The sequence below is a fragment of the Herpailurus yagouaroundi genome, unplaced genomic scaffold, assembly GCF_014898765.1.
Source record: "Herpailurus yagouaroundi ecotype Mexico unplaced genomic scaffold, PumYag 139, whole genome shotgun sequence".
In the NCBI taxonomy this organism is placed as follows: domain Eukaryota; kingdom Metazoa; phylum Chordata; class Mammalia; order Carnivora; family Felidae; genus Herpailurus; species Herpailurus yagouaroundi.
In genome coordinates, this window is record NW_024412394.1 from 65,610,264 (window position 1) to 65,626,050 (window position 15,787).

Below are 15,787 nucleotides of genomic sequence, written 5' to 3' on the forward strand. Positions count from 1 at the left end.
ATCTCGCGGTCCGTGAGTTCGAGTCCCGCGTAGGGCTCTGGGCTGATGGCTCAGAGCCTGGAGCCTGTTTCCAATTCTGTGTCTCCCTCTCTCTCTGCCCCTCGCCCATTCATGCTCTGTCTCTCTCTGTCCCAAAAATAAATAAACGTTGAAAAAAAAAATGTATAGAGACTTCTGACTATATTATAATGGAATGAGGTGGTTAACAAATCCTCCCTCAAAAAGCAACTATAAAGCTGAACAAACAGTCAAAAGCAATAATTTTAGCACTCTGCAATTCAAAGGCATGCACTTCCTGAAAATTATGGGACTTCAGGGAGAAACAGTGAGAGTCCACCATGTCTTTGCCAGGGGCTGCTCCCACCTCCACCTCTGGCTTTGTCAGTGCAGTAGTTCACTCAGGGTAGGGCAGGCTGTAAAAACAGGAAGCTCTATCACCTCTGCCATAGAGGATTACCCGATTTGGAGCAACTGCAGTGGTGATGTCTGTGGCAAGCACCAAGCTAATGGACTAGCCTAGGATTTGACAGAGACTTCCAGCAGGTAAGAAGGCCAGAGGAGACCTGACCCCACTTTTTGGGAATTAACCAGAGGCTATGTGCACTACTGCAGAGACAGAGAAGGCCCATGTATCCCTGGCTAGTGGAGCCTGCAGGCATGTGCAGGTGAGACATGAGAAGGACCAACGGGACGTAAAAGCCAGGGCAGGATGAAGTTTGATTGTGCTTCCCAGCTCACACACAGATCCATCAAAAGAGATTAGAAGCCTTACTGGCTCAAGGTGTTTTAGTATAACTTCTGATTAAGCTTTGGCTGATCACTAAGCTATGCAGATACAGGGCAACCAACCCCTCAAAAGCCAGGTTTACAAATAAAAAAAAGGAAAAAATTGAGTAGAGACAGCAGCAACTGCACACTGTGAGGAATACAGACTTCAAAGGGTTAGTCCACGCAAGTTATAAAACAAACAGCCAACATGACCAATAGAGCAGGGAAAATCATAAACTATAGTTGCTACAGTATATTATCTAAAATGTCCAGTATGCAACAGAAAGTTGAGTCATGCAAGAAACAAGAAAATGTGATCTATAAAAAAGAAGTCAATGGAAACTGTCTCCAAATGTCTTTAGATCTTGTCTTTAGCAAAGATTTCAAACAAGCTGTTATAATAAACACACTCAAAGAACTAAAGAAAGCATGTATAAAGAATTAAATGACTGACTACAGAATCTCAGTAAAAGTTTAGAACTTTTCTGGAGATAAAAGGTACAATAACTGCAATGAAAATTTCACTAGAGAGGCTCAACAGTAGATTTGAGATAGCAGTAAAGGAATCCATGAATTTGAAAACAGATCAGTAAAAATTATAGAATCTGAAGAACACAGTAAAAAACCAAAGAAAAATAAACTGAGCCTCACAGACCTATGAGACAATATATGTGTACTAATATATGTATAATAAGAGCCCCAGAAGGTGAGAAAAAGCAATAGGGCAGAAAAAAAAAATACTTTAAGATATACTGACCAAAAACTTCCTAAATTTGATGAAAAACATTAACTTATAGCCAAGCTCCTCAATGAAACAACATGTAGGACAAAAACAAAACACCTAGACACATCACAGATAAACTATTAAAGGCAAAGAAAAATACTAGAAATAGAGAAAATGACTCTTGTACAAAGAAACTACAATCAAATTAATGGTTGATTTCTCACCAGAAACAATGGAGGCCAGAAGGCAGTGGAATGATGTATGAAAAGTGCTGGAAGTAAAAAAGCTTGGCAATTAAAAATTCTTTATCCTGTAAAACCATCTTTTAAAAATAAAGTGAAATAAAAACACTCTGAGATAAACAAAAAAGAAAATTTGTTATCAGGCTTGCCTTATAAAATACACTAAAGGAATCTAGTCCTTCAGACTGAATGGAAATGGTATCAGAGAGTAATCTGAATCCACATTAAGAAACAAAGAGCACTAGAAATGATGAATAAATCTGTATTTTTTTTCCATTTCTTCTCTTAAATTTTATAAAAAATGTAAGATTATATAAAGCAAAAATTATAATACTGTATTGATGGGTTTATAACATATACAGACATAAAATATATACACAATAACACAAGCAAAGGGAAAAAGGAGGTATATTGGAGCAAGTTTCTATATTTTGCTGGAATTAAAGTTAGCATTATTCTGAAGCAGTCTATGATAAATTAAGATGCATACTGTAATCCCTACAACAACCACCAAGAAAACAACTCAAAATCAGATAATTAAGAACACCAGAGATAAATTAAAATGGTACATTAAAATATAGTTATTTAACATAAAGGAGTAAAGGAGGAACACAGGGACAAAAGTGACATGAGACTAATACAAAACAAGTAGAAAAATGAGAGACTTAAAACCAACCAGATCAATAATTAGATCAGATATGAGTAGACTAAATAACCTACTCAAAAGGCAGGGATAGTCAGACTAGATTAAAAAGCAAGGTCCAACTGTACGCTGCATGCAAAAGACACACTTTAGATAGGAAGACACAAACAGGTTACAAGTGGGGCGCCTGCGTGGCTAGGTTGGTTAAGCGTCCGACTGTGTCTCAGGTCATGATCTCACAGCTTGTGAGTTCGAGCCCTGTGTCAGGCTCTGTGCTGACAGCCTGCTTCAGATTCTCTCTCTCTCTCTCTGCCCCTCCCCTGCTCATGCTCTGTCTCTCTTTCCCAAAAATAAACAAACATAAAAAAAAAAAATACATAGGTTACTAGTAATCGAATAGAAAATGATAGGCCATGTACACAGTAACCATAAGACAGTGGAACTGCTATATTAGTATCACACAAAATAGACTTTAAGATAAGAAATGTTATTGGAGATGATGAAGGACATTTTATAACCACAAAAGCAACAGTGCATCATGAAGATATAACGATTATAAATGTATATACACCTAATAAAATGAAGGGAAAATGGAAAGCTGAAAGGGGAAACAGGCAATTCAGTAATATTTGAAATTCAGAGATTTCAATACTCCACTTTCAATAACTGATAGACCTACAAAGAAAACCAACAAGGATATAGACGATTTTAACAACACTACTAACAAACATGATATAATTGAGATTTATAGAGTACTCCATACAATGAGTGCAGAATTCAAAGCACACGTAGACATTTCTCCACATGTTGGACCACAAAACAAGTCTCAATAAATTTAAGAAGACTGAAATCATTAAAAGGGTGTTCTATGACCACAGAGAGTTAAGTCAAAGATCTCAAATGGACAGGTATCTGGGAAAACCAACACATTTAGAAGTTAAACAATAGATTTCTAAATAGCTTGGGGTCAAAGATGAAATCATAAAGAAAACTTTACAAATATTTTGAATGAATGAACATGAAAACACAATATATCAAAATTTATAGACTGTAACTAAAGAAGTGTTAGAGGGATATCTATAGCTTGTAATCAGAAAAAGGTCTCAAGTCAATAATCTAAGCTTCTACCTTCAGAAACTAAACGAGGAAAGGCAAACTAAACCCCAAGAAAGCAGGGGGGAAAAAAAACAGAAAAAAAAAATCAATGAAACCAAAAAGTGGCTATTTGAAAAGATCAGTAAAATTGGCAAACCCTTATCTAAACTGATCAAGAAAGTAAGAGAAGACACAAATTGCCTAATTCAGGAATGAAGAGACCTCACTACTGACCCTGCAGGCATTAAAAGGACTATAAGGGGAATATTATGAACAACTATTGGGAACAACTTTATACCAATAAATTGAATAACTTAGGAAAAAATGGACAAACTCCTAGAAATAAATTTCCAAAACTGAATCATGAGGAAATAGAAAATATAAATAGACTTACAAGTAAATAAATCGAATTATTATTTTTTGGACAAAGAAAATCCTAGGCCCAGCTGGCTTTGCTGGAAAAATTTATCAAATATTTAAAAAAGAAATATCAATCCTTCACAAACTCCCTCAAAAAAACTGAGGAAAGAAACTTCCCAACTCATTCTATGAGGCCAGCACTACTCTAACACCAAAGCCAGACAAAGACATCACAAGAAAACCACAGATTAATATCACTAATGAACATGAATAAAAATCTTCAACAAAATATTAGCAAACTTAATCCAGAAACTTATACATAAAAAGGCTCATACATGATGACCAAGAGGGATTTATTCCCAGGAATGCAAAGTTTAACATCCAAAAATCAAGCAATGTAATATATCACACTAATAGAATAAAGGACAAGGAGTGCCTGGGTGGCTCAGTTGGTGAAGCATCCGACTTCGGCTCAGGTCATGATCTCATGGTTCATGAGCTCAAGCCCTATATCAGGCTGTCAACACACAGCCTGACTGGGATCCTTTACACTCCACCCCCCCACCCCTCGTAGGGAGGGGGCCCCCCCCCCCCAAAAACTAAATAAACATTAAAAAATAAAGGACAAAAAATAACCATTTCAATAGACACAGAAAAAGGATTTAACAAAATCTAACACCCTATTCATGAAAAAAACTTTCAATACATGAGGAACATAAGAGAACATCTTCCACCTAATAAAAGGCACCTATGAAGAACCTACAGCTAACATCATAAAACAATTAAAGACTGAATGCTTCCCATCCAAGAAGGAAAATAAGGTGAGAACAGCAGCTCTTGTGACTTCTTTTCAATGCTGCACAGAAGTTTCCAGCCAGTGCGATCAAAAATTAAAATAAAAAATTAAATTCAGGGATGCCTGGGTGGCTCAGTCGGTTCGGCTCAGGTCATGATCTCACAGCTCGTGAGTTCGAGCCCTGCGTCGGGCTCTGTGCTGACAGCTCGGGGCCTGGAGCCTGCTTTGGATTCTGTGTCTCCCTCTCTCTCTCTGCCCCTAACCCATTCGCATTCTATCTCTCTCAAAAATAAATAAACATTAAAAAAAAATTAAATTCAGACTGAAAAGGAAGAAGAGAAAAATGTTTTTATCTGAGGATGATTATCTATATAGAAAATCCTAAGGAATCTATAATAAAACTACTAGAGTTAGCAAGGTCTCGGGATATATCAATATACAAAAATAAATTGTATTTTTATACATTAGCAAAAAAAATACAAAAATTAAGATTAAAAAACAATTCTATTCATAGTAACATCAAGAAGAGTACTAAAAAATAAACTTAACAAAAGAAGGGCAATATTTGACACTGAAAACTATAAAATTTTACTGAGAAAAATAAAAGACCTAAATAAACTGAGAATCATTCCATTTTTACAGATTGGAAACCTCAATTGTTAAGACACTAATTCTACCCAAATTGATATGTATATACAACAAAATCCTCATCAAAGTTCCAGCAAAGTTTTTATAGAAATTGGTAAGATGGTTCTAAAATTCATATGGAAATGTAAAGTGCCTGGAATAGCCAAAATGACTCTGAAAACCAAGAACAAAGTTGGAGGACTTCTATTACCTGCACTTATGCATAAAACGACAATGATTAAGGCAGTGTAGTATTACCCTAAGGACAGGCATGCAGATCAATGGAACAGAGTTGAGAGTAAGAACTAAATCCTTATATTTATGGTCAATTATTTCTGACAAAAGTACCAAGACAATTCAATGGGGAAAGAAAGTCTCTTCAACCCATGGTGCTGGGGTAACTGAGTAGTCATATACTTTTATTTGACTCAAATAAAAACAGCTGTACTTTTTTCTTTCTAAGCTGGATACCTTTAATTTTCATTGCACTGACTAGAAACTTCAGTACAATGTTGAACAGAAGTGGCAAGAACTGGCATTTTTACTTTGTTCCCAATCTCAGGTGGAAGATGTGTGTAGGTACACATATATAAACTTAGACCCTTATCTTACCTCACACAATACACAAAAATCACAGAACTAAATATAAAGACAGAAATCAAAAATCACAGAACTAAATATATCTTTGTGACCGTGGGGCCAGAATTTGTAAACCACAGCATTAGTGACATTTTGGGTCAAATAATTCTTTGTTGTGGGTGTTTGCCCTGTGCACTGTAAACGTTTAAGAGCATCCTTGGCTGACCTCTACCCACCAGGTACCAGGAGTACCCTCCACACACAATTGTGACAGTCTCCAGACAGTACCAAATGTCCTCTGTGGGGTTAAATGGCTTTTAGTTGAGAGGTTCATACATGATGGGTTAGGCACTTTTTTTTTTAATTTTAAAAAAAAAATTTTTTTTTCAACGTTTATTTATCTTTGGGACAGAGAGAGAGCATGAACGGGGGAGGGGCAGAGAGAGAGGGAGACACAGAATCGGAAACAGGCTCCAGGCTCTGAGCCATCAGCCCAGAGCCTGACGCGGGGCTCGAACTCCCAGACCGCGAGATCGTGACCTGGCTGAAGTCGGACGCTTAACCGACTGCACCACCCAGGCGCCCCTAGGCACTTTAGATACAACACCAAAAGCACAATCCTACAAAAGAATAAATTGAGTTTCAACAAAATCAGGAAGTTCTCCTTGACAAACCCTAAAGTCAAGCTACAGACTGGGGAAAATGTTTGCAAATTATGTATCTGTTAAAGTACTAAGAAAACATGTAGCACTTTCACAACAAAACAGTGAGATGAACAATCCAATTAAAAAATAGGCAAGGGGAGCCTGGGTGGCTCAACTGGCTGAGCAGCTGAGTGTTGGACTTTGGCTCAGATCCTCATCTCGCAGTTCATGAGTTTGAGCCCTACATTGGTCTTGCTGTGGTCAGCCTGTCAGCACGGAGACCAGTTAGGATCCTCTGTCCCTCCCCCTTCTGCCCCTCCCCTGCTTGCATGCTCTCTCTCAAAAAACAAATAAAACATTAAAAAAAATAGCCAAAAGACCTGAATAGGTACTTCCTCAAAGAAGATGTATGAATGGTTAATAAGCACACAAAAGAGTGCCTAACATCATTAGTCATTAGGGAAACACAAAGTACAGCCACAATGAAATCCTGTACCTCTTAACACTGGTTTAAAGTCAGAAGCTAGTGGCCAGGTAGTTCTAAACTCCTTTCATCCCAGCAATTTCCCTCTCTCAATTCAACATTTGTCAACCTATTTGTGTCATCTGGTTAAGTCTGTCAGATCCATTAAATTATAAACTAAACTGAAGGGAAAGATTATGTTTTATTCATCTTTACGTCTCTTCTGTATCTATTATAGTGCTCTACACACTGTGGCTTTAATAAATGTTTAAAAAACTTCAATGTATCCTTTGTATGGTTTCCTTATACCAAGATTTTTATACATTTGTTCTTAACAATTTACCTGTTGCTTGGGCAAAATGTCCTTTTCAATATCTATGCTTATCTTTTTCATTTGTGACATAGCTTTTCCAGAAACACATTAATAGAATGTTAAAACCCAAGGGTATCTCAGCTTAGAAAATATCTAATCCATTTTATTTCTAAGATACAAAAGGCAGTTATGGAATATATATAGAGCAATGGGTTTTAAATCAAGCAATCTGAGCTTAATATCAGTTTGCCCATTTTACTACCTGGAGAGTTCAGTACAAATCACTGAACTACAATCTTCTATATCCTTATGAGTAAAATCAGGACAAAATCTACTCACATGGTTTTGTGAAGATTATAGGACATAGTCTGGAAGCAAGCTCCTTTCACCAGCTTTCATGAACCTGAGCGTCAGTGATTAAATTGACTTAACCAAGAGCTCTGATCTCCTTCAGTGTTCTTTCTACTTAATTAAATGGAGACTACCACAAAGTAAATCATTGCCAATCCATTCAGAGACTTCTCTTACACAAGAATAACAATATTTCATAAGTATGTGGTGCATCTTTGAGATAAAAAGAATATGTGCTTATGACATTAAAAAACAATCAAATATCTCAGATCCAGCTTTTAAATGTTCTTTAGGCATTCAATTTGTTTTTAGGTTCAACTATCTCTTTAAGTAGATAAAGTGAATGTCATGGTACTGATTATTAATACATCACACTGTGTTTATTTATTATTTTTTTTCAATGTTTTTTATTTATTTTTGGGACAGAGAGACAGAGCATGAACGGGGGAGGGGCAGAGAGAGAGGAAGACACAGAATCGGAAACAGGCTCCAGGCTCTGAGCCATCAGCCCACAGCCCGACGCGGGGCTCGAACTCATGGACCGCGAGATCGTGACCTGGCTGAAGTCGGACGCTTAACCGACTGCGCCACCCAGGCGCCCCCATCACACTGTGTTTAAAGGTGTTTTTTCAAAGGTTTTATTTTTAAGTAATCTCTACACTCAACACGGGGCTTGAACTCATAACCCCGAGATTAAGAGTCACATGCTCCACCAACTGAGCCAGCCAGGTGTCAATCCATTCAGAGACTTCTCTTACACAAGAATAGCCATATTTCATCAGCATGCCAGGTGCCTCTGAAGGTGTTTATCTTTTGTTTTCACACCAGATAAATGTACAGTATATACACACACACACATGCACACACACACACAAAACACTAAGGGATACATGACAACAGGATTAGTATCTATGGGATTATTCATAATTGAAAATTTGGAATAAAGGTCAAATGAAAAGGAAATGGTTATAGATTCAACTAGACAGAATGCTAGTCATTAAAAAAATGAACAAGACTACAGTAATATGGAAGATGGGCATATTTAGCCTAATGAAGAGTCAAATATAATTGCTGAATAAATTTGAAAGGAAAAATATTGGTAGGCTGCCCTGAAATATATATACATATATGTGCATATGTGTAATACTATAATGATGGGGTTATAGGGAAATTTTTTTTCTTTCAGTGCTCATATGATAAATTCATCTCATGAATTTATTTTGGCCCTTGATAAAGCTGACAACATTTTTTATAAATTTGTTTACTTTATTTATTTATTTATTTTATTATTTATTTTTGAGGACAGAGAGAGAGAGAGAGAGAGAGAGTTAGCGGGGGAGGGGGAGACAGCGAGGGAGACAGAATCAGAAGCAGGCTCCAAGCCCTGAGCTGACAGCACAGAGCCTGACGTGGGGCTCAAACTCACAGACAGTGAGATCATGACCTGAGTCGAAGCCAGAGGCTTAACCGACTGAGCCACCCAGGTGCCCCCTACACAACTTATTTAGTTATTTTAAAGAACTTAGTTCCTTCAGGCACCTGGGTGGCTCAGTCGGTTAAGCATCTGACTCTTGATTTCTGCTCAGGTCATGGTCTCACAGTCATGAGATCAAGCCTCACGTCAGGCTCCAGAGCTGGGCATGGAGCCTGCTTGAAATTCTTTTTATTCCTCTCCCTCTACCCTTTCTCTGCATGTGTGAACACAAGCATACTCTCTCTCAAAAAAAAAAAATTAAAAAAAAAACACAAAAAATAAAAAAAATAAAGGACTTAGGGTTGCTAACAAGCAATTTTAAAAATACAGAAAAAATCCCATAAGACCTTCAACAATGAGAAACTGTTTTCTCAACTCTGAAAAATAAACCACAGCTTTGAACTTCTGAGTTGCAGAACTGCTAAAGAAGGGACTGATGAAGAAACAAGAGAGACTTTTGAGAACATCACTTAATATCCCACAGTTACAGTTAGCTCTGGACTGTGCTCAAGAGTTGTGGCAGGTCTGCTAAAACTTTACAGAATCAACATCCTGAGGTCCAGATATTTTTAGTACAAATTACTAGCAAGGTCTTGGGCAATTCAGAGAATATTCACCAGTGATCAGTGGGATGTGTTTAAATGAAAGTATGAGCAATTCTTCATTGGATCATTACACAAGATCACCTTCAAAAGGGGTCTCAATCTGAAGAAAACATGACCATGCAAACACGAGCATCACTACCAGACTGATTTCCACAAAAAAATTAATCAGTAAAACAAAGCTTCTTGATCTGCAGTTTCCATTGGGAATTTTGCATTCAATAACATCTGCAAAATTAAAGAATCTCCAAAGATAGCATGGTGTGGTTTACAATGTTGAATTCTAAGTCTGCCATCTAAGCAAAACTGGAGTGTATTTCAAAGATAAGGGAGTACATATTAAAGAATAATGAAATTTTAATTTCTCCCTCTCTGGTTACAATGCCGTCAAGTATCAATTTTGTTCTTTCCCCATTTAGCAAACATCAATTCTACACCTACAGATAACAACTCTAGAATAATGTATTTTATTGCCTCCTCTCAAGTGGCAGAAAGCAAGATAGTTGTTCATGATGCAAAGAAAATCTGAGTACCTCTGAGACTCCCATTTCCAGTTCATGAACAGAGCAATCCTCCTTTTTGCCTCTTTAAATATAGATATAATAAATGTCTTAAAACGTCAACTATCAGAAGCCAAATAAAAGCACAGCAAATAGGAGATTCCCTACAAAACACAATTAAGGAAGGTCTATTTATAAGTTACCACAGTTACTCGGAACAAATGGACCAACTCTTCTTACCAAAGGATTAGCGTACCCAAAATACAAGTATAATGGAAAAGGAAATAGGATATTAAATTTTCTTTCTAACCCCCCCTAGTAAGGGGAAGAAAAAGGCTGAGATTAAACTGAATATAGCAAGATTCAAAGACAGTCTAAAGTGGCAAAGAATTACCTGCAATTTACGTGTTCCCATATTTTCATTTATTTCAGCTGACAGTTACCCTTGGATTCTACTCAACAATAATTCTAGATCTTTTTTCAAAGTAAATGTAAAATGCCCCCTGGTTAGTTGATTTCTGTTGTTTTAGAGTGAAAATACTCCTGTGGATTGCAAAATTGGTAACTATACATTAGTAAGAATTAATAAGAATGAAGGAAAACACACAACTCCAGAACTAAAAAATTCACATCTTAGGATTCATGATACTTTAGATACCAGTTTCTTAAGGAGGTATTTTCAAATTAAAAGATTTGTTAAAAGTTCTAACAAGGAGGAAACGGACCTAATATCTGTTGAGTCCTTAATCTGATGCAGGCACATGGTAGAAATACACATTATCTCATACAATCTTCATAACAACCCCGACAGGCATTTCTTCCCCTGACTTACAGATAAGAAATCTGATATTCAGAAGAATTAAGTAACTTGTTTACAGGCAAAATTCAAACCAAGGACCTAGGCTCTTATTTTTTCTTTTGCATTTTACCACAACCATTTAAAACATTAGAGATTCTATTCTTTTAAAAGATACATTTAAGGGGTGCCTGGGCGGCTCAGTCGGTTGGGCGTCCGACTTCAGCTCAGGTCACGATCTCGCGGTCCGTGGGTTCGAGCCCCGCGTCGGGCTCTGGGCTGATGGCTCAGAGCCTGGAGCCTGCTTCCGATTCTGTGTCTCCCTCTCTCTCTGCCCCTTCCCCGTTCATGCTCTGTCTCTCTCTGTCTCAAAAACAAATAAACATTTAAAAAAAATTAAATAAATAAATAAATAAAAGATACATTTAAAGAAGAAAGTAATAGCCACTTATCATTTTGTGATGTTACAGACTCTCTACATTCTCCTGGGCAGTCAGGAAGGTGGTCGGTCAACAAACAAGCTGAAGACTAGGTGCCCAGGCAAAAGTTTCAGCAGGTAGTAAGGTTCTTCTCATCCTGCCTCTTGATTTCTCTCTTGTTGTAAACTGATGGTTTAATAGTCAATAAGAAGGAGTGAATCACAAAGCTTGGTAGTACAGCTATTCTAAGAATTTCTAGATAGACTGCTTTTACAGAAAATTCCTAACAACTGGATTTTGTCTCAGGGCAAGGGGTGAAAGGGGCAAACAAATCTCTTCTTGGATGAAAGTGCAATTCTTCAATACCATATAATTCATGCCAAACCATTATCCTTCTACATTAGTGAGTGAAAAAAATTTGAACTATCCAATCAAATAAGTAATGAACTTAAAGAAAATTTCAAATGATCACTTTCGAATTTTAGGCCTCAATTTTTCATGTGTCCCAATACATATGGGCAATTGTAAGAGTTCCAAAACTAAACCCATTCACTTGACTTTTTTTTTTTTTTTGCTGAATAAATCTAATAATCCATTTTACAAGTATGTTGAGTGATACTGAATAATTCCTTAGTCTATGAGGCTAAGTGAAAATGATAGGCCTTAAAAAGTTTAAAGAACTAGAACTCACTCAAGAAAATGAGTTTTTAACTCAAAGAAATAATTTCACTTATTTGTTGTAATATTTTTACACCATTCTGATTAATATTACCTATAAACAAAAAACAATGTGTTGAATTTACATTTAGGGCTTGTTATGAATCTAGAGATGGCTTACAGTCTTACTTTGTTCTCCAGTGTTCCTTGTATCTTCACATGAACAGCCAGGAATTCTCAAGGAATTCTCTATTTTTTCCTTCAAAATGCCATCAATAACTTTCATATAAAGCTGAAAGGAGAAAGAAGCAATCCTTCTAATCTGATGTCTCTCTACAAGGAGCTGATAAGAATGATCCACAACTTTTTCTCTTCCAGAGACCATAGTTTATTAAAGCACAGAAACTCTAGCTCTATGGATCAAGTCTACTGCTTTTTCTCTTTCAACTCTGGTTGATGGCTAAAGTAGAAGTTTTAGCATGGCCCACTGCCCTCTTTCCATATCTGAATGACTACTTAGAACATGACAGAAACCTCTTTTCTCGTAAGCAAATGAGTAAGATTTTCTTTCCAAAAAGGAGGATCCTGTGAACACCTTATAAATTATCACCAATTAAAGCTACTAAAGTCATCTAATATTCTTAAGTACTAATGTCAATGTTAATGCTGAATGTTAGGTATAAAAACTTGCTCAACTGATCAACTGAACTGATCTAATTTTTGATTTTTATAATTTAATATAGAATCAGTAGTCTTTATTTAGTTAGAAAGTTACTCAGAACCTGTATGTGCCATGTACTGTGCTAAGCTTTGGAAGTAAAAGACTAAAGTCCAGCGGCTACCAAATCCATGTGCTCGAGATTCAGACTGGTTGCAGGCGTGGCGGCGGGGAGGCAGCTAGGGTATAAAATCTTAAAAAAGTATGTTAAATGCTACAATAGTGAGTTGCACAGCTTATCACAGAGTACAGGAAATACTTCCTAGAGGAGATGATGCTTGGACTTGAGCTTTTTCATAGTATTTTTTATTTTCCTTATTTTCTCTCTTTAATCACCTTAAACACTTATTTCACAGCCCCTTTCTTTTTTTCCCTGTCTCAGATTCATGAGATGCCAATTCTCCTGCTTCCTTTTACTTATGGTAGGTAATGTCTACAAATTTATCATTTCTGTTATGAATTCACTACCAAGTTTTATTTTCTTTGAGGTAATCTTATATGGCCTGGATTCCAAAAGTGATACTCCAAACTAGTTTTGCATTTGTTCACATTCAGTCCCAGCAGACTAAATTATGGTATGGTTACAATGGAAGCCCCATTCCTGATTCTGGGTTTGAGAATCCCATACCACAGGGATGGGATAAAATCAGACTTAAAACTTGCAGTAAGACACAAGTTTGGGGATGGTGACAGACTGTATTTTCCAGATTTGGCTGCAATTACACCTCCTATTTCAAATATTCTTCTTGCAAGACCCTGACATTCCTCTCATGGAGTGGTAGGATCTACATGCTCTCTCTCTTAAAACTAGATGGACCCTCGAGACTGCCTTGACAAACCAAAATATGGTAGAAGCGACCCTGGCTCCAAAGGCGAGGTCATAAAAATGCCACACATCCTCCTTGTTCCTATAGGATGCTCATTCTTTTTTTTTTTTTTTTTTAACGTTTTATTTATTTTTGAGACAGGGAGAGACAGAGCATGAACAGGGGAGGGCCAGAGAGAGGGAGACACAGAATCTGAAACAGACTCCAGGCTCTGAGCTGTCAGCACAGAGCCTGACGTGGGGCTCGAACTCACGGATCGAGAGATCATGCCCTGACCTGAAGTCGGCCACTTAACTGACTGAACCACCCAGGCGCCCCTAGGATGCTCATTCTTAAAAGACAGTCAAATGTTGTGGGGAAATCTAATCAGGCCATGGAGAGGCTCAGGTGGAGAGGAACTGAGGCCCTGGTCAAACTCCTCACTGACTCTGCTGGAGGTAACACGCCAGCCATATGAGTGAGCCATCCTAAAAGTGAATCCTCCTGCCTTAGTCAAGCAACCCAATACCATCTGGGGCAGAGATGAGCTGTTTCTGTTGAGTTCTGCCAAATTTGTAGTTTTTTTTGAGCTAAATAAATGACTGCTGTTTTAAATTACAAAGTTTTAGAGTGGTTTCTTATGCCACAATAGATAAATGGAACAAAATCTTACCTTTTCCTAGAACTATTTTTCACTGAGTCTCAAGCAGATATTGTTGAAAAAAATATTGCTCTGTAATAAAATACTACATGTCAATACACAATGGAAAAGTTTTATTGGACAAACAATATAACCTTCCTCAAGTGTATGGTTTCAGCACCATTGCTAAATTGGCTTTTTGAAACTGCTAACCTATGAATACAAACTTCAGGTGCCCCTTTCCTCATATATGTGGCAAGGTTTCATGTTCTCCACCTGAGCATCATAGGTTCACCCCTCCCCTGCTGACCACAAGACAATTCTTGGGGTGTAAGGAGAGTGTCTTCAATTGTACTTGTATATGACAAAAAGCCTATTATTTTGATGTATGAAGGAACCAGAGTACTGTGGTCTCCAGCCTCTGGCTGACAAGCTCTGTCTTCCTTCTTTCCTGAAATGGAGTCCTTATAATTGAAACTGTGGCCTTATTTTCTTCAAGAATACACCTTTTCTTGGCACAAGAACAGACACTCAGATCAATGGAACAAAATAGAGAAGCCAGAAATGGACCCACAAACATATGGCCAACTAATCTTTGACTAAGCAGAAAAGAATATCCAGTGGAATAAAGACAGTCTCTTCAGCAAGTGGTGGTGGGAAAATGGTACAGTGACATGCAGAAGAATGAACCTGGACCACTTTCTTACACCATATATAAAAATAAACTCGAAATGGATGGAAGACCTAAATGTAAGACAGGAAGCCATCAAAATCCTCGAGGAGAAAGCAGGCAAAAACCTCTTTGATCTTGGCTGTAGCAACTTCTTATTCAACATGTCTCCAGAGGCAAGGGAAACAAAAGCAAAAATGAACTATTGGGATCTCAGCAAAATAAAAAGCTTCTGCACAGTGAAGGAAACAATCAGCAAAACAAAATGACAACCAACAGAATGGGAGAAGATATTTGCAAAAGACATTTCAGATAAAGGGTTAGTATCTGAAATCTATAAAGAACTTATTAAACTCAACACCCAAAAAAGAAGTAATCCAGTGAAGAAATGGGCAAAAGACATGAATACACACTTCTCCAAAGAAGACATTCAGATGGCCAACAGACACCTGAAAAAATGCTCAACATCACTCATCATCAGGGAAATACAGATCAAAACCACAATGAGATACCACCTCACACCTGTCAGAATGGCTAACATTAACAACTCAGGCAACAACAGATGTTGGCGAGGATGCGGAGAAAGAGGATCTCTTTTACATTGTTGGTGGGAATGCAAGCTGGTGCAGACACTCTGGGAAACAGTATGGAGGTTCCTCAAAAATCCAAAAATAGAACTACCCTACGACCCAGCAACTGCATTAGTAGGTCTTTATCTAAGGGATACAGGTGTGCTGTTTTGAAGGAGCACATGCACCCCAATGTTTATAGCAGCACTATCAACAATAGCCCAAATATGGAAAGAGCCCAAATGTCCATCAACAGATGAATGGATAAAGAAGATGTGGTATACACACACACACACACACACACACACACACACACACACACACACACACA

The 15,787-nt window shown here is 37.5% G+C and overlaps 1 protein-coding gene across 6 annotated transcripts in view; it reads right to left on the reverse strand.

Moving 5' to 3' along the window:
- The window catches only part of PDSS2 (decaprenyl diphosphate synthase subunit 2), a 292,097-nt gene that overhangs the window by 210,371 nt on the left and 65,939 nt on the right, over positions 1–15,787 (reverse strand). Inside the window, exon 2 of one of the 6 annotated variants that reach the window (XR_005789939.1) lies at positions 1,717–1,763. The exons of the other annotated variants lie outside the window; for them this stretch is intronic. The gene's annotated coding sequence lies outside the window, so the exon portion shown is untranslated. The remainder of the gene's footprint in view (positions 1–1,716; positions 1,764–15,787) is intronic. 6 annotated transcript variants of the gene reach the window in all.